This window comes from Narcine bancroftii, chromosome 10 (genome assembly GCF_036971445.1).
Source record: "Narcine bancroftii isolate sNarBan1 chromosome 10, sNarBan1.hap1, whole genome shotgun sequence".
NCBI lineage: Eukaryota > Metazoa > Chordata > Chondrichthyes > Torpediniformes > Narcinidae > Narcine > Narcine bancroftii.
The window spans coordinates 107,048,106-107,067,071 of record NC_091478.1 but is presented as its reverse complement, the minus strand read 5'-3'; the positions used below and the strand labels follow the sequence as shown (position 1 = coordinate 107,067,071).

Below are 18,966 nucleotides of genomic sequence, written 5' to 3'. Positions count from 1 at the left end.
CACCTTAACAATCCCTTACTAATCACAGAGCACCTATGGCATAGGGATTACTTGAAGTGGAAAGAAAAAGGTTGAAAACCATTGGGGAACATCCATGAATGAGATTCATTAGAACATGAGTTACAACTGGGAAGCTGGAAGGAGAAAGAAGCCGAGGCGGACAGAGAATGAAAATGATCAATGGATTAACATCGCGGTTAGAAACAGGGGAGGCAACAACTACAATACGGAGGGTCAGAGACAGTGATGGATGGAGCGACAGGATCACCCATGCCGAATGGCAAGGCACCTGAACAAACGATCATATGGGGAGAAACACCAGTTTTACAGATTTCTTCATGTATTTTCCATTGGCATCTATGGGGGATAATCATTAACTTGCAGACTAGTGGAACAACCCACTGTACTTCAAAATATATCAAGGAATACTCTACATATAGAAATTTAGAGGGCATTGGTTTAATGCCTCACCTGAGTGACAGCTCCTCTGACAATGTATTGTCTTATTTGAAATGAGCATCACTTGAGTGTTGTTAATACTTGAAGTAAGAAAAGTGGACATATGCCAGAATGATTTTTACACCATTGGAATTAAAAACTTCCTGTTGTAGTAGAGGAAATGCTAGTGGAGTAGAAATGTCAGTTTTAAATTGTGATTTTAAAATGTTTACACCCGTAATGTATGAAAAAATAAATATAACCCATTGTTGATCTAATCATCAATAATCATCTCAAAAGTATATTTAACATTGGTGGCTACTTCTTAAAATGGCAGCATTATGTTCACTTTCCTGATTACATTTTGGCTAGCTTCATGTCTTTTCAGAACCCAGACATGGCAGCATCATTCGACAAATATGCTGGAATAAATTTTCATCTTTCTGCTGGTGTTTGTATCATATTAGCATTTGTTTCTGCATGTATACATACTGCAATTCTCATTGTCATGTAGGTACATTAAATTGCCACAATAAAAGACTTGCAGCAATGAACATTTTATTATACTGTTGACTGTAGATGACTTTGAAAGTCTTAACATTTTAACATAAATCGATGTTCATGTGTTAAATTAAAAATCCTAATAATACAACAGTAATAATATTTTCAACATCTGACATATTGAAAAATATACTGGAAAAAAACCCCTTGTTACAGTGCCAGTGAACAGTGGTTTGAATCCAGGGCTGTCGGTAAGGAGTGTGTCTGTGTGGGTTTCCTTTGGGTGCTCTAGTTTCCTCCCCCAGTTTGAAAACAAACTGAGGTCAATTAGGTGCAATTGGGCGACATGGGCTTATGGGCTGAAAAGGCCTGTTACTGTGCTGTATGTCTTTATGTCTACATTTTAAAATATAAACATATTTGAAATGATATGCTTCCTTTAAGTAAAGTCTCATCAGTTCACTTGTCCAATGAAGTAGCAATTTTAGGAAAAGGTTCCATTTCTTATCATTAATGGTCTGTGTAGTGAAGAAAACAGAAACAAAAAATGTGTTTCCACCCCAAAGTAGTGGTAAGACAGAAAACAATATCAAAGGAAAAGAATGGATTAGAAATAACAACGTCCATTATCTCTTAGTGACATTGATCATTGAGGAATTTGAGAAAGGAATTGTAAACCAGACACTAAAGAATTCAATCCAACTGTAAAATCTAACCTTTATATTAAGAACTTGGTTCTTAAATGCTGTTGTATAATACTTGAAGTAAGATTGTTTCATAAAAACCAGGTATCGGAACTGAGATTCAAGAAGATGTTAAGGGTAAGGAAAGCTCCTGAAGGGTTCGGACTAGAGGTTTGGATCCAGGTTCGAGTTGCCAGTGGTTTGAACTGGAGTCTGTTCAGCTACAGGAGTTCTGGAGGCAAATCCACGGACACTCATTGACTCTTTTTTTCTGACTGTAAGGGGCACAGAGCAATGTTAATGCTAATGGAGAACCTTTGTCTGCCTTATGGTGGACTAAAGGCAATTTTGTATAATATTACATTTCTGTTTTATTACATGACCATAAATAGTATCTGATCTGATCTACTAGTACATTTAATGAGATACCTGACCTTGGTTCTCTTTGACCAGTTTACTGTTGACTGTTTGTCATCAACTTAATCTCAAAGCCAGTTTGTTCCTTCTCTTCTTTATTTGAGTCAAGGCAGTGAATTCTATTTTGTACAAGTATATTGCACAGAAAGGTAATGTGAGTGTTATGAAATACCAGGCAAGTGTATGATATCCCCCCAGCAGCATTGTACCAAATCCTGGACGGATAATTTTTTTTAGTATATTTCTTCTATAGACCACAAACACAAGATAAATTGATTAGTTTCAATTATTTCTCTCTTATGGACTCATATTTTTCAATACAACTCCATATGAATCCCAAAATCCATTCTGCATCACTGAGTTTCACATCTTGGAAGTTACAGCATAATCTTGTGTTGAATTTAGTAAATTATTGATTATTTTCTGAACTGTTCTTCAACAGGCAGAATCCATTATGAAACATTGCCATTGGATTACTTGATCCACTGAGAAAATTGTTTTATGTTAATCCAACAAATTTTGCTGTTGCAAAACGCAATCATGTCTTTTGCTCTGTGAAGCAGAATCCAATCTGATCAAATCTATCTGCCAGACTTGCAATATAAGCAAGCCATGTATCATTACTTTTTTCCCAAGCAAGGTTGGCCACTCATTTTTATATTTGCATAAATTAGATAGCCTTTGATCCTCAGAATAATATAAAGCAGAATTCAATCAGGAGCTGGAATCCATCAGAGAGGATGTGAAGATTTCTGGAGGGAGGTTGAAAAATTCTCACTTTAGAGAAGTGCATTCTCCAAAACATTATACCTCCATTTACAAGAACTCTGAATAAAAAAGAACCCTCTAACATCAGTAGGAAATTAAATATGCACATTGACCTGGTACAATCAATGGCATGTGACACATACATTGTTCAAACACACTTGCCCAAGTGAACATCCCAACAGAATCACAGGTTTAAGCAATTGCAAACTTTGTTGGATTAACACAAAATTACCTTCTCTGTGGATCAAATAATCTAATGTTCATGTTTCATAATGGATTCTGCCTGTTGAAGAACACTTCAGGAAATAATCGATAATTTACTCAATTAAACAGTAATTCTGCAAATTTTCATTCACAAATCAGCATTTGTTAAACAGACAGCTGTATATTACATTATCTTACATTAATAAATATCAAGATGTATACAATCCAAAAGAAACACGTATTTATTCAGTTAGTATTCCAGATAATGATCATTATGGATGAGATGTCCCATGTCAGATGGAATGTCGCTCATGTATTGGGGGAGTTCTCACTATGGCTGCAACATATCAACCTGGTCAAATCAGACACATACACTGCCTCCTGTAATCATAAATGATTATAAATTCTTGCTTCCTGTGAATATGTCCAATCTCTGCTCTCAGCAGGTATTCATCCTTTGACATGGTTAACATGTAATCCTTACAAAACTTTCCAAGTAGTATGTGTTGTCAATGTGGAATTTAACAAGGCTTTTCACAAGGTTCTGTATAGTAGTCTGGTCCAGAAAGAGAGATCAAATGGGATCCAGGGTGAGCTTCCCAATTGGATACAAAATGGGATGTGGTAGGTGGCAGTGGAGGGTTTTTTATCAGATGGAGACTCTCCACTCAGAGTTATTAATGTCTAGTTAAGAATGGTTGTCCCTAGTCCTCCTGAAGTCCACAATCATCTCTCGTTTTGTCCACATTTGTTATTCTCACAGTGTCCAACATGATGGTGATCAATGTAAAAAGGGAAACTTTTTCACACAGAGATAGGAGGTATATGGAATGAGTTACTGGAGGAAGTGGTAATGCCAGATAGAATCACAACATTTAAAAGACATTTAGACAAGCACATAAATAGGAAAGATTTGGAGGGATGTGGACTAAGTGGCAACCAATGATACGAGCTCAGATGGGCAATGTGGCTGGCATGGATGAATTGCATATTTGATTGCGTGCTGTATAATCCAATGACTGAGATGTCAATGTTTGCAGAAAACTGCAGCACGCTGCTAGCAATCTCTTTGTAGTTCAGAGATATGCTTGAGGCTATGATTTAATATTTGCAGTTGAACTTTGTTGAAGGACCACCTAACATGTATTGCTTGGCTTTACAGGGTTTCCAAAGTCAACATGCATTACTGAAAAATAAATCAGTGCTTAACAAACCTACTAGAGAATTTTTTGTGGAAATAAATGGTGGAATAAATAAAGGAAAACAAGCAGATGAGGTGTACTTGTATTTTCAGAAATATTTTAATGAAATTCTATGTCAAAGATTAGTGTGAAAGTTTCAGAATCAGAATTTATTGTCATGAACATATCCTAATATTCATTGTTTTGCAGCAGCGTCGCAGGTGCATGTTTTTCTCCACAATGCGTCACAGAATGAAAATGAGTTGCCTTATAGGAAATAACATGTAGGAATAAATGGGTCTTTTTTAGGGTGACAGGCAGTGAGTAATGGGATTTCACAGGGATCGGTGCTTAAATCTCATTTAAATTTAGATAGGACATGGTACCTGGCCCTTCTGGCTCATGAGCCCACACCATCAAATTAGACTTGTGTGACAAATTAACCTACTAACCCATACGTCTTTGGAATGTGAGAGGAAACCGGACCATCCTGAAGGAATCCACACAGCACAGAGAGGATGTATAAACTCATTGCAGGCAAGAGATGGAGTTCAAACTGGGTCCTTGACAATGTAATAGCATTGTCTAATCGCTATGGTATCCTTGCCACCTTAGGCTTAACCAATTTGTCAATCGTTTAAAGGAGGGAATAAAATGTTTTTTTAAAAGTTTGTGCATGGACTAAACTGGGTGGGATTGTGAAAAGGATGCAAAGAGGCTTCAAGATGACAGGTCATCTTGTCAAATACCACATAACTTGGATAAATGTGAAGTTATCCACATTTGTAGGAAAAACTGAAAGATGCCAAATTATTTAAATGTTATTAGATTTGAAAGCATCAATAGACAAAAGGATCTGGCTGGTCCCTAAAAACAAACACATAGGTGAAGCAAACAGTTAATGGTACATTGGCCTTCATAGCAGGAACAAGGATATCTTGTTATAATTATCCAAGTCCTTGGTGAGACACACTTGACTATTGTATGTAATTGTATTCTGCTTACCCGAGGAAAGACATTGCTTGTTCTAAACGGAATGCATCAAAGGTTCACCGGACTGATTTGTGGGATGATAAATATGAAGAGAGGTCAGGTCTGGCAGAATAGTTTTCATTTATAAATGTAGGAGGGGATCTAATTGAGTGAGTAGCACAGTGGTTTAGCTGTTGGCTCATCACTCCAGCTACTCCGATTCAATTTTGACCTCAGGTGCTCCCTGTGCAGTGTTTGGATGTTCTCGCTGTGACCTCATGTGTTTCCTTTGTGTACTTTGGTTTCCTCCCATCTCTTGAAGGCGAGTTGCTGGTTTAATTGGTTATTGTAAAATATCCTGTCAGGTAGGTTGAAGGCAAAAGGAATCCAAATAGAAGGGATGGGAAATTGGGAAAGAGTGGGTTGCAAGCATGAAGTGAAACAGGGAGGGAAGATAGGGCTAATTTCTCCCCTGGGGGCTAGCATGGGACTGATGGACTAGATGGTCTCTTTTTGAATCATTATAAGAGATACATAAGATTCTGATGGGGCTGAGCAGTTTAAATATCAGGAGGGATTTTTCCCTGTTGGAAAAGTGCCTGAATGATGGTGACAGTCTCAGGATGCAAGGCGAGAGGTTTAGGATTGGGATGAGGGCAAATGTTTTCACCCAGACAGTGGTGGAGCTGTGGAATTCACAAACAAATAGAGCAGTGGAGGCCATTTACCTTTCGAATTGTAGGCTTAACTTTCAGTGATACACTGTGAACATTCATATTTCTCAATCTCCTACCATTTAACAAATAGACACAGTATTTCTACTGAAGTCGATAAACGTACATTTTTCAGCATTGTTTGCCATCTGCTATGTTATTTCTGACTTAGATTTCTTATATCCCCATGAAGGGCTCTTTGTGTCCTCATCACTGCTCACAGACCAACTTAATCCTGTGTCAACAGCAAACTTGATATGGACAAATGTTTCTCAAGCATTGTTGAACATCCCTTACATAGCCTTCACACTGTTATTCAAAAAGATATTGAACCTACCTGCAATAGGGCAATCAAGGGTACTTTGTGGTCTGGCACCACAGATCAATAAATGCTGCTATATGTCAGACGCCCTGCAGCATAAAAAATTAATATTAATAATAATTATTGTGCTCTCAAAATGGACGATCTACAATTGAAGCAGTTTTCCCCCAGAAATTCTACAGTGAACAGCAAGTCCACAGACACTCTGTGTCTCTGAGGTAAGCTCCTTTGACATAAACATACTGCACAATTACAGGCCCTTTCAGCCCACAAATCCGTACTGCCCAATTACACCCAATTGACCTACAACCCTGTACATTTTTGAACGGTCAGAGGGAACTGGAGCACCCAAAGGAAATCCATGTATAAAATCCTTCTAGGAAGCACCGGATTCAAACCCCAGTCGCTGGCGTTGTAACAGCTTTGTGCTAACCACTAAGTTAACCCTGCCACCTACAATTGTTGGAGGGACTGGGCAAGTGGCACCTCTCTATTTGCCTTCATGAGAATCAAAAGACGATGCACATGACAATGAAGGAATCTTGAAAAATATTCCAAAACCAATAGTCAACATTCTACTACCCTTATGGAAATTTGAGGACGATCTCAATTTGAGATGACTCCACAAGATGCCAAGTCTCAGGAATGCCTTCATGCTTTGCTCCATGCTGTTTAAGAATTGCTATTATGTGCTTTGTTGTTTAAAGAAATGCAGAAGCATTTCGTTGCACAGCTTCTATGCAGTGATTGCTTCACAGACTCTTCATAGTAGCAGTACAACTATTACAAGGCTGAAAAAATATTAGATTATGTCTATAACTGTACAGACAGAAATGCCAAATAAGCTGCAGAGTTTGAGTTTTTAATACAGTTTATTATATGAGCTCAGCAAGAGACCCAAATAAAATAATCAGCATCAACTGCTGCTGGGTAAATATTCCAGTGGATGAGCAGATTATTAAATAAAGATGGCAAGAACTAGAAGACATGGGTCAAGGGTGAAAGGGAACTATGGGAAAATTCTTCATGCAGTGTAGAGCTCGTCGAAAGAACCAAAGACTTGTTGATCCAAACCAAGGCTTTTATTAGCAAAAGACCGGAGCTCTTCACAGGGGGGTGACCAGTCCGGAATGATCCGACCTGGCTAGGGACACAACCCTTTAAGGCCCAGACAATAGGTGTGGCTTAGCTCTCAGCCACTCGCTGTAAGCACAGTCTAGATACAGTAACTATATACACTATGTACATTGGTGATAGATCTGTACTATCACATGCAGAGAATGGTGAGAGTGGGGAACTGAAATGGTGAATGCGTGCTCAATTTCAACATTTTTTAAAAATGAGGATAGATGGGCAGGGCACTGGGATCTATATTCTAGGTACAGGTGAATGGGGCAAGAATAGTTCATCAAGAACTAGATGGGCTGAAAATTCTGTTTCTCTGCTGTAGTGTTCTATGTTCTAAATAGAAATCAGTCAATAAATATGGAGAGTAAAAGTGAGTGCTGAAGGTTTTATCAGTTCTGAAGTTAGGTGACTGATCGGAAACATTACTTCTGTTTCTTGCTCCACAGATGTTGTCAGACCTGTGAAGTTTTCCAGTTTTTTAACTAAATGAATGAAATTTATTGACATACCCTTAAGTATTATAGATTCAATGCACAACTTGCACAACTTCCAAGGGTCATAAATCACATACCTTAGAAAAGTAAATTCTGCAATATAAAAAAAGGAAAACATAAATAAATAAAAAAATACTCACTTCCAGCGAGAAGTGCAAAAATGTGCATGGTGAGTGGTACAGATTTATCCCCATTGTCCGGCCTTCTTCCCATAACCTAGCTATCTCTTCCTTAAATACACCCAATTTAATGGCCTCCACAATCATCTGTGGTAACAAATTCCAGATTCACCATTCGCTGGTTAAATAAATTCCTCTGCATCTCTGTTCTAAGTGGATGCCCTTTGAACCTAAAGTTGGGTTTTTTTGCCCTGGACTCTCCCTCCATGGAAACAACCTTTCTACATCTACTCTGAACATGCCTTTCAACATTCAAAATGTTTAAATGAGATTCCTCCCCCCACCCCCCCCCCCCCGCATTATCCTAAATTCCAATGAGTACAGGCCAAGAGTACAGATTAGCGAGGAAGAGGCAATGTTGAAAGTTGGCACTGATTTAGGTCTGCCAACGAGGAAGTTGAGGATCCAGTAACAGAATGAGGAACAGTGTCTCAGATCCCTGAGCTTGGTTATCATTTTAGACAGTATGGTTGTGTTACAAACCTAGCTGTAGTCAAATACCAACAGCCTGATGCAAGTGTTCTTAGGGAGGGTCCAGGTGGTCCATTGAAGGCCAGCAAGATGGGATCTTCCATTAACCTGTCGTAGGTGATCAGCTTTAGTCATTTGCTAAAATACCTTAAATTACCTGACTTCACTCAGCACTCCTGCTTCTTGCCATTTTCTGATCTGAAACGTTCATTGGTCTGTTTGATGGCACTTGTTTCTCAGAGAGAAATTACTCAAGGATAGTCAGCATAGCTCTGTTATGGAGAGATCCTGGAGATTACTTTGATAGAATTTTTTGAAGAAGTAATTAAATGTTTTGATGGGTTTGAGCAGTTGATTTAGTCTCTACATGGGCCACTTAGGTTTTTCACAAGTTCCCACATAGATGACTGGTCTAAAAGGGAGTCAGGGTAATTTGGCAAATTTAATCTGAAATTGGCTTGGTGATAGGAGGTAAGGAGTAATAGTCAAGGAATATCTTAAACTTGTGACCAATGGATGCTCTTGGCATGGAGCATTTGAACAATGAGAAGACGGATAGATTGGGTATGCTTTCCTTGAAGCAGAGAAAACTAACTCGGGCCTGACAGAGGTGCACACAATTATGAATACCATAATTTTAAAAGTGAGAAATGTTCTCATAACACAAGTATAAAGAAGCAGACAAAGGGCTAAAATAAGAGGAAGTAGTTGAGAAGTTTGTTTTCATTCAAGGACTGCTTGAAGTTTGGAGGCAGAGCCATTGAATATATTGAAGGCAGAAATTGACAGAAGCTTAAACGACAAGGAGTTTGGGGAAAGAGGGTGAAATTAGCAATGAATTCAAAACTGGATCAACCACAAAGTTATCAAATGCTGAAACTGTCGCGAGGAGCTGACTGATCTATTCCTGCGCTCTTACTTCTTATGTTCTTCAAGGTTTATATTTGTTCCTTGTCTATATTTGCCCAGATGTCTTCACCTTTTGAAGATGATTCATTCAATAAATCAGTCAATTGCAGAAGGTAAAATTAACTTTTCCAACTTATCGCTGTTTTTCACTTCTCAATGATTTTTCAACAAGACGAGCTGCTTGCAGTGCTTGATCTTGGATACCATATTCACATTCAAGTCCATTTTGTGATGTTCTTACATTTTTTTATTGTTAAAAAAACGTCAGGAGACTTGTCTCCATAGCTAGATGGTTTAAGGTTTCATTTATCAACAGTTTACTGTATATGACATGTTGTGGCCTGTGCTCACCATTTTGACACTCGATAAATGAAAACTCAGATTTTAAATAAGCAGAATCAAACTTAGAATTGCTTTTCTTCCAAGGTTATGATGAATTCCTTAGATCACTGCTGCATGTGGATGACAGCATAAAAAAATTGTCAATTTCTGACTAAAGATTTGATGATTAATGCATAACTTGGTCACAAAAGGTCTTTGGGATAGATTTTATCCTGTGACTCTTCTTTGGCCTTTTTTAACTGACCTTGAAACTCAATGAAATGGTGCTCCAGTTCCTTGGAATTGAGCCTTAGCCTTTGGTTGAGCTCTGCTTCCACCTGGACCAATTATCCATATACTATATGATGAATAAAAAAGACAAAGCTTGTAGCATTTTGCCAGCTGCCTGCAGCTTCTGAGAATCCCTTCGAAAATTGATTTCAACAGCAGGGCTGTAATTTTTAAAAACTTATTCTTTCATACATTTATGAGGAAATGTGAGGTAATGATGCAGCTCCCCAAAACTCTGGATAGCCCACACTTGGAATATTGTGTTCAGTTCTGGTCCCCTCATTAGAAGAATGATGTGGAAGCTTTGGAGGGTGCAAAGGAGATTTACCAGGATGTTTCCTGGATTTGAGAATGTGCTTTATGGGGCAAGGTTAGCAGAGCTAGGGCTTTCCTCTTTGTAGTGAAGAAGGTCGAGAGGCTTAGATAAGGTGGACAGCCAGCACTTTTTTTCCCAAGGTGGTAGTAGCAAACACCAGAGGACACCTGTGCAAGGTTAGGGGGAGAAAAGTTTAAGGAAGATATCAGGGTTAGGGTTTTTTTATTCACAGTGAACAGTGAGTGTCTGGAATGCATTGCCAGGGTGGTGGTGGGGGATGGTTAAATAGGGACATTTAAAAGACTGTAAGAAAGGCACGCAGATGCAAGAAAAATTGAGATGGGTGTGAGGTAGGGAAGGTTTTGTTTGTTGAGTAGGTTCCTGTCAGCACAACATCGTGGCCTGAAGGGCCTGTGTTCTGCTCTAATATTCTCGATATTGATTTCAAAGCTTACTTTTGGTCACAACATGCTTGGTGAGAAATTCTGCCCTTTACACATGGGACTATTTTCTACATTGAACATATTCCAAATCTTCAGAAACAGTGTTTGTAAAACACATATCAAGTTGTACACAATAATCACCAATATTGCTTTAATCTTGGCAACTGATTTGGGTAATCTCATTCTACTTCATCATCCATGTACGTTTGATATACACAGCTTGAGAAATAAAAAATGTAACATTATCATTTGTGGGGTACAGACTGCTTTGGGTGGCTTGCATTATGTTTGGAAGGTTTACTCAAAATTGGAGTCCTAAAAATGATCTGATGAAAGATACTTGAAAGATGAGTTTGTTTAATTCTCCCCATAGAAATAATCTGTGCCAAAGCACAGTTATACCAAAGTACATACGTGACCTCACATACAACCCTGAGATTCTTTTTCCTGCGGGCCAGGCAGAATTTCTACTTACTGTATTGGTAATGCAAAAAAAAACTCGACTCTAGAAAAGATACTGTAATGTATGTTAATGATATCTGTCATTGGACAAGAAAGCTTAGGAGGGAGTAGTGTAATGTATACAAATGATATATATATATATGTATGTGACATTTTAGTATGTGCCAAAGGCTTGCCATGGCTCCAAACTGTTAGGAGTCCAATAAAGCATCCTGTTTGAACCTTCCTATGGTTGAATGCATGAATTATTGAATACCTACATACTCAACATATACATATCCACAAGAGAGGAAGGAAGTACAAATAATACAGAAAATAAATATTCAATAATAATCTATGTGCAAAGTAAGAGCCCTTAAATGAGTCTCTGATTGAGTTTGTAGTTTAGGCATCTCATGGTGGAGGGTAGCAACTGTTCCTGAACCTGGTGGTACAAGTCTAAAGAATGTAAACAATAATAGAATAGTCAGGGTATACTACCAAACATAATTAATCAAACATCCTGTCAACTTGATTAAATTATAAATATCTGAGAAGTCCATGAGATCACTCTTTCTTACAAAATGGACAGTGCTGTGCCAATTATTCTTACATTGGATGAATAAAATTAATTAATGTCCAAAAAAGTCTTGAAAGAGCTGAGATTTTTCAAGATATAAATGTTGATTGCTGCAATCTATTCCCATAACTAGATCTGAAAATGTATGCAGGAGACAAGATTTATAAAATCTAGGATCTAATATAGAAATATAACATAAAATAAAAGTCGAAAATGCTGGATGCACGTTGTAGATCAGCCAGGTCCCGTGGAAAGAGAATGGAGTTAATGTTTTGAACTTTAAACCTTCTGACAGAACTTTAGATATAATCACTTTCCAATGTCATTGATACTACTGCTTTAGAAATAACTGAAAGATGTTTGATAGTAGGATAAAGGAGTCACCCAAGTCTTTCAAAATTCTGAAGAAACGTACTAGTAATGAGATAGGATGTTTCGAGTATAGTATGGGAATATGTTGACCATCATACAAGAGATGATAGTGGAATTCACCAATAGTGACGATTTCACTGCAGCACTGATTTGCCTCTTATCCTTTAAGATGATCGAGATCGGCGATTGCAGACATCCTAACTCATGTTCTATAGCCTTTACCAGCTTGCCACCTTCATGCTAAACAAGCTTCTTGAGTTTTGTCTCCAGAATAATTCCTTTCCTCTTGAACAGTACAAACCCATGACCAATTTTGTACTCAAATGAAGATTTCATGTTTTATGCTCTGAATGTCCCTGGCATTTTAAATTTAGACATTGAGCTCATGCCGCCCAATTAACCTTCAACTCCGGTACGTTTTTGAACAGTGGGAGAAAAGCAGGACACCCAGATGAAACCCACGCAGAGACAGGGATAATGTACAAACTCCTCAGGGACAGCACTGGATATGAACCCTGGTGGTGTAACAGCACTGCACTAAATGTATACTAACCATGCAATGCTTATTAAAACTACAAACAAAATAAAGAAATTGTTTTAAAATGTAAAATTACTTAGATATGGAAAAACTTTAAAGCATAAACAAATATGTTTAAATTAAATGCTGAGGATTCTCAACAACCACTTGCTGAATATTTGTTGATTCATGCAGAACTCAGCCAAGAAGCTTTGGTCCACTCTTTGACACAAGAGGCAGCCACTTACATCCATTAAATGCCATCAATGGTGTGTTGAACTGCCAGTAAAACCCAGCAAAGGCCAGTCCAATAGGATGCACCTTTAATAGTTTTGAACCAAAACCTCAACAGAGTTCAGGCAACTTTCAAGTGGAACTTGTACCATATTGGAAAATGTGTCACAGTGTGGACGTATCATTTGTGAACTCATATGCTAATACAAGATTGCCCTCAAAAGTACTCATCCATCATTTTGTGGCCAATGGTTTAACAGACTGCAAATCAATAGGGATATTGTGCAGTGCACACTGAAGGTTTCTGGACCCGTCCTGAATGATTGAATGTGTTAGAAGCTGCATTGGATGGTTTGAAAAGAATGAAATCAGAACTGAAGTAACAGGCAAGAAAACAAATTTTACATTCTGCCAACATGTGACAGCAATATTTTGGTATTGTTTCTTTTGTTTCAGGGTGGTTTATCAAAGAAAAGATTAAAACAGCCATCTTTGCCACACAAAATTTAAATTATTCAATTTACCAATATATTACCTTTTATGGGGTTTCAACAGCTTCCCATGTTCCAGTCTCAAAAGCCACTGCAAAACTCCAACTGAATACTCTCTCTCTTTCTGCTTGCGAAACCACATGACCTTCTTAGAACAGCAAACTGCAACCAGACAGATTGCGGGACAGGAACCAGTTTCTTGAACCTGGGCAACTGTTGCTTTCAAAACAATAGGGCTATTTACTCCAGTCTAATTAACACCTATTTATGAAGTCTCCAAAGGCCTTCTTCAAAGTTTCTGTAAGGTCACCATGGACATGACATCTCTCCTTATGCAATGCTCATACATTTTAAATGAGATGTCTTTTGTGAAGTGTTACTGTCTTTGTTTGTGGTGACCTACACTAAAGCCCCCACCACAATCTATTTCTTCTAAATTTATTTCTTATAATATATAATATAAAATATAATACAACTCTTCATAATGGAAAATAAATGCTGTAGGTAAAATATACAAATTTTAAAATTAGCACCCCCTAGTGGTCAGTTCACCAATCCATGCAGCATGGAATCTCAAGCAACTGGAAAATTCATTTATCTGGCATCTACCAAACCCCATAGGTGCTGGATTCTGGGGGTTTACTGCAACCAGATTTGCTGGCTGCAGTTATCTGGGCTGAATTTGAAACAAGATATTCTACCAGCTCTACCCTCTTCAAAGTCAAACAATGGGTAAAGTCTCAGGATATATCGTGTAAAGGCTACATACATAACATGCTCAGAAGACTTTGACAGAAGGCAGGCCTCAGGGCAGAATTCAAATCAAGAGCTGGAGAAATAGGGAGACAGAATCAAAGTGTAACATTGTGGCAAGGCACATGGCTCCAGACCAGTCTCCAAGGAACTTCACTGCATACATTCTCCCAGACATAAATTTTGCAAAGTGAACCACATAACAGTAAAAAATCAAACACAAAATGGAGGAACTTTAAGATACTGCTATTAAAAACAATCTTGTAAACAAAGGGGACTAAAGGCTCACAATTCTGAAATGAAAGGCAGGATCTGTGGGTCCTAAAATGATTTTGAATGAAAGAGAGAGTAAGGTTAATTGTCATCTTCCAAAATTTACAGATCTTAGAACTTAGGGAAAAGGAGAGAGGGGGAGAGAGGGAGGGGGGAGAGTTGGGGGGGGGGGAAGTCTTCAAAATGCAGAGGGATCTTGGAATCCTTGTACATAAAAATGTTGGCATAAAGTTACACCTAGCAAAAAGGAAAGAAAGTGTAATGCTAACCTTCACTGATGACAAAGAAGAAAAGTAATGCTACAACTTTCCAGGTCACATTTGGATCTCCTTATTCTTTTTTTGTCGGTTGTGCATGTGCGTGTATGTGTGTGTGTGTGTGTGTGTATGTGTGTGCGTGTGCATGTGTGTGTGCGTGTATGTATCCACCAATATCCAGAGAATATAACTGTAAACTTTCTTCTGGGTAGAATAAACATCATACTCTGTTTTCTCTCTCAAAGTAATTTAAAAAAAAATTCCTGTCAAGACTATTTTTATTCCATATTTTAAATTTCCTATTTTTATGGCATTTTATCAACACCCAAAACAAGATAGTACATAAAAAATGTTACACCCATCAATCCTCTCTGTTGCTTCATCAAAAATATACTCCACGATCTGTTAAATACATTTAATTTAATGAACGTCAGAAATGTTTGCCCTCTTCTATTCCTGTGAATTGACTATTTAAGAGGTTACAGAAGATTTTTGTTTTAGCTTCTTGTATAATCTTGTACCCTCTATTTCCTTTGATTTGTTTTTTACCACTTCCTGGCCTTTCTGTATGCAGATGATCAGACTGATATCAATAATATACATAAAACAGAACAAATTGCTGGAACTACTCAAGTCAGGCCACAGATGTTGTAAGAAAAGCAGAGTGACTGCTTTGAATCAAAAGCATAAGACTAAAGGCCATGTGGCAGAGGAGGGGAGGAGTTATTTCTGATGGAATTATCAGTATGTGTTTCTTTCTTCCCTTTAGCCTCCATCAAACTAATTATCCTGGGATTTCTGAGTTTTTCCTGCTGTTGATATGTATATGACCTGACTCAAAATGCCTCCAATTTAATGCCAGCCGGTTGTTCAATATTAATTTGGGGCTGAGTGAGAGAATGGATCAACTCACGATGGAATGACAGAACAGCCTTCTGCTCCCATATCTTATGGTCTTATGGTGTAATTGTAAATCTTTTAAATCTTTGGTGACGTTTTATCTTGGGTAAAGCCTATCCCATTGCTGCCTCCCCTTCCAAACCACCGATAGTGACATTTCTGACATTTTTTTTAACTCCACTATTTCTTGTTAAGGTAATTGTTCCAATACGGTGATTATCGTTCTCTAAAAGTTTCCAATGACTTGTTTCTTTCCTCAGTTTAAGATCTAGTGTTGCTATCTTTCTACTAGACAGGGACATTGTTATCAAGACACTTCTCCTGCACAGAAATTCTTTACCCTCTTATCCTTCAAAGCTACATAACGAGAATTGTATGTTTGAATTTCCTGTTATTGTCACTCTATAGTTCTTGAACTAAATGCTCCTCTCCCTTTTATGCAGCTCAATGGATTGTAGAATATAGCGATTAGTTCTTTTGTAACTCTAGCTATGTACAACCATTCTCAAACTCTCAAGACATGTCCTCTCTCATGTACTGCAATATTTTCCTTAAGTACTCTTTCTCAATCCTCCTCCATCTTTCTGTGAATTAGTACCCATCTGTTCCTTTTTCTTGGCCAAGTCTCCATATCACCACAGCATACGTTTCCATGACACTACCTGTAACTGCAGCTCAGCACCTCTATTTACCACTTATTTTCAGCTGTTACAGAAATGCAACACTTTACAGAAGCATTTCTTACTGCTTAATTATTGTTGGGTCAACAATAAAATCAATATACAAATAATGTAGATGTTCCTCAAACAGTCTTCATCCATTGCTTAGAAATGAACTAACACCAACTCCAGACTTCAGGAGCTCATGGATATGATTTCAGAAATACACTTATTTTATACTTCTCTCCAAAGCATTTGCAGTGTATAATTTCCTCTCTGAGGTGAAGGAACCTAGCTTCAGATGGTCAGAATTGTTCTGTAATTAGTTTTTGCAGGTGTTCACTTTAATCTCTATTTTTACTTATTTTGTTTCTGTTTTTGTTCAAAAGGTTTCCAGAATAATCTTGTTTAGCTTGTCATTAACATGAACTCAGTGCTTTGATATGTCAAACTGCAACAAGACATCCACAAGTTGCTTCAAATTAGAAATGTTTACCATGGCCTTGTAAAAGGCGCTATTCTCACAGATCTGATGACATAAAGTAACATTGCTTGAATGAGCCCACAGAAATGAAACCTCCCTTGGTGATCGAGGAAAATAACTTGGTCTAGAATTTGCAATGGAAACCAGCAGGATTCAAATAGGGGAAACCATCAAACCATAAAACCTCCTGTGACCTCCAGTCAAGATTTTAAAATCTACTCACAGGTAAGTACACAAAGTTGGGAGAGCCAGGCGTATTCTCTTTTTTAAAAATACTGTTACCTCTAATGCCTCCTTCTCTCCTTAATTCCAATATTATTTATTAATTGTTCTTTAACCACTTCCCAAACCTCTGTACAACCCTGATGTCCGCCTCAGAATATCCATCGACTCATGGTCTTCAACCTCTGAGCTCATAATGATCTCCCTTAACTTCCTGCAGCCACGCTCTCTTCCCCTCCCCCTCCATCTTACCCCACTTCTGGTGCATCCTGTGAAATGCCTGAGGAGGCCTTTTTTTCCTGCTCACTACCTCCAAAGAACATCATTCTCCTGAAGTCCACTGCTCACATCACAATCTGTCAATCTACATTCCTTCTTCACCAGCTGCTATGTATCCCTTTGCAAAGTCACAAGCAGCCCAATAGGTGAAGGGACCTTTTACCTCACCATCAACAGCAGGACAGGGCCAAGTGTCCCATCCATTCACTGAATTAATTTATGGACCACTATTTTTTTAAAGAATGAGTAGGAGAACTGCAATTCTGTCTTTTTCTTTACCCCATGCAAGGTTTGCAAGGCAAGCAGAATATACCCTTCAAAAATAACCCATCACAAAACCTAGATTAAAATTCTGTGAAGTAACTATGCAGAGCAAATTAACTTGACAGAAAATTTAACTAAATAGCCATGTGTAATAAATGAATTGGATGCAATTTGATACTATTTTGCAAACCTACTGTCCAGAAAATTCATGTTACGTAAATTAAAATTGCCAGGCTCTTTTCACTCAGAATAAATTGACCCGGTCACTGTCTGTGGTGATTAATTCAGGGAACTGTTACTTAAAGAAGGAATAATTCATAATGAATGCAACTTTGCCTGTATTCAATGTTTTTTTTGGGGTTGTACTTAAGCAATGATTTTCCAGTTTTAGTAACAATTCTAAAGCATATTACAATTTATCATTGATACTATATCATCAATTGAGCTCTTAAACCATTTTGTTCAACATTATTAATGTAACAATGTGTGATTGTAGCAATTAAATCATTCAGCCACGAATCAATCAATATTTAATTTGTACAGAACTACAATTACTATGGAAGAATAGGTCTTCTTGTTAGATGCCTGCCAACAGTTAGAAAACTACATTTACAGTTCATCAATATGATATTTGTCAATTTTCAAGTGTTTGAAATAGTCCAATGCATTTCCTAATTGTGGATCTGTGGCATAATTGTGGGGGGGGGGGGGGGTGGGGAAGCGGTTGCATGATTCAGTTGGATAGAACATTTGTCAGATCCCATTGAGAGTACTGTATTATTCTAAACATTTCTTCACACTGCAGATTCACGAGGGCAGAGAGGATTAAGCTAGAGAGGACAAATTCACATATATCTTGATAAAAGTATAAGCGATCTGATAAAAATATTAGAAATTTGACAGATAAGTACAAAGAAATTATTTCTTCTAATGCAAGAGTCAGAAATGAGAGGTCATAATCTAGTAATTAAATCAAGGTCATTTGAGGTAAATCTATAAGCATTTTCACATAGGTGAAAATCTCTGCTAAGAAAAGTGATCTCTACTCAACTTGGGGCAGCACGATTAACAAAGCGGTCTGCACAACACTATTACACAGCACCAGTGACCTGGGTTCAAATTTGGCGCTGTCTGTAAAGAGTTTGTACGTTCACCCCACGTCTGCTGTGGTTTCGTCTAACTCTTCAAAATATGCAGGGCTTGCAGGTTGATTAGGATATTTGGGTGACACGGACTTGTGGGCCAGAATGGCCTGTAACACAGCTGTATGCCCAAATTAACAATAAAACAAATTAAAACTTGTAATTTTCAAAGAAGGTTGTTGTTGAGGTAAATAAGCAGGTGTGTGGAGTTGAGATATAGAGCAGTCTTAGCAGAGTGAATGGAGGCAGATTTGACGAGTTGAATGGTGTGTCCTCTTCCAGAGAATACGTACAATTCTCAAACCAGATAAACAATCAACTGTAAACAAGTACTCCCCACATCTCCA

General features: G+C 37.9%; 1 long non-coding RNA gene across 1 annotated transcript in view; it reads right to left on the bottom strand.

Moving 5' to 3' along the window:
- Positions 1-1,069: 1,069 nt before the first annotated feature.
- Positions 1,070-18,966, bottom strand: part of LOC138745091 (uncharacterized) — a 43,482-nt gene continuing 25,585 nt past the window's right edge. The window contains exons 4-5 of the long non-coding RNA XR_011346010.1: positions 6,215-6,288; positions 1,070-1,897 (exon numbers count right to left, since the gene is read on the bottom strand). This is a non-coding gene — a long non-coding RNA (uncharacterized lncRNA). The remainder of the gene's footprint in view (positions 1,898-6,214; positions 6,289-18,966) is intronic.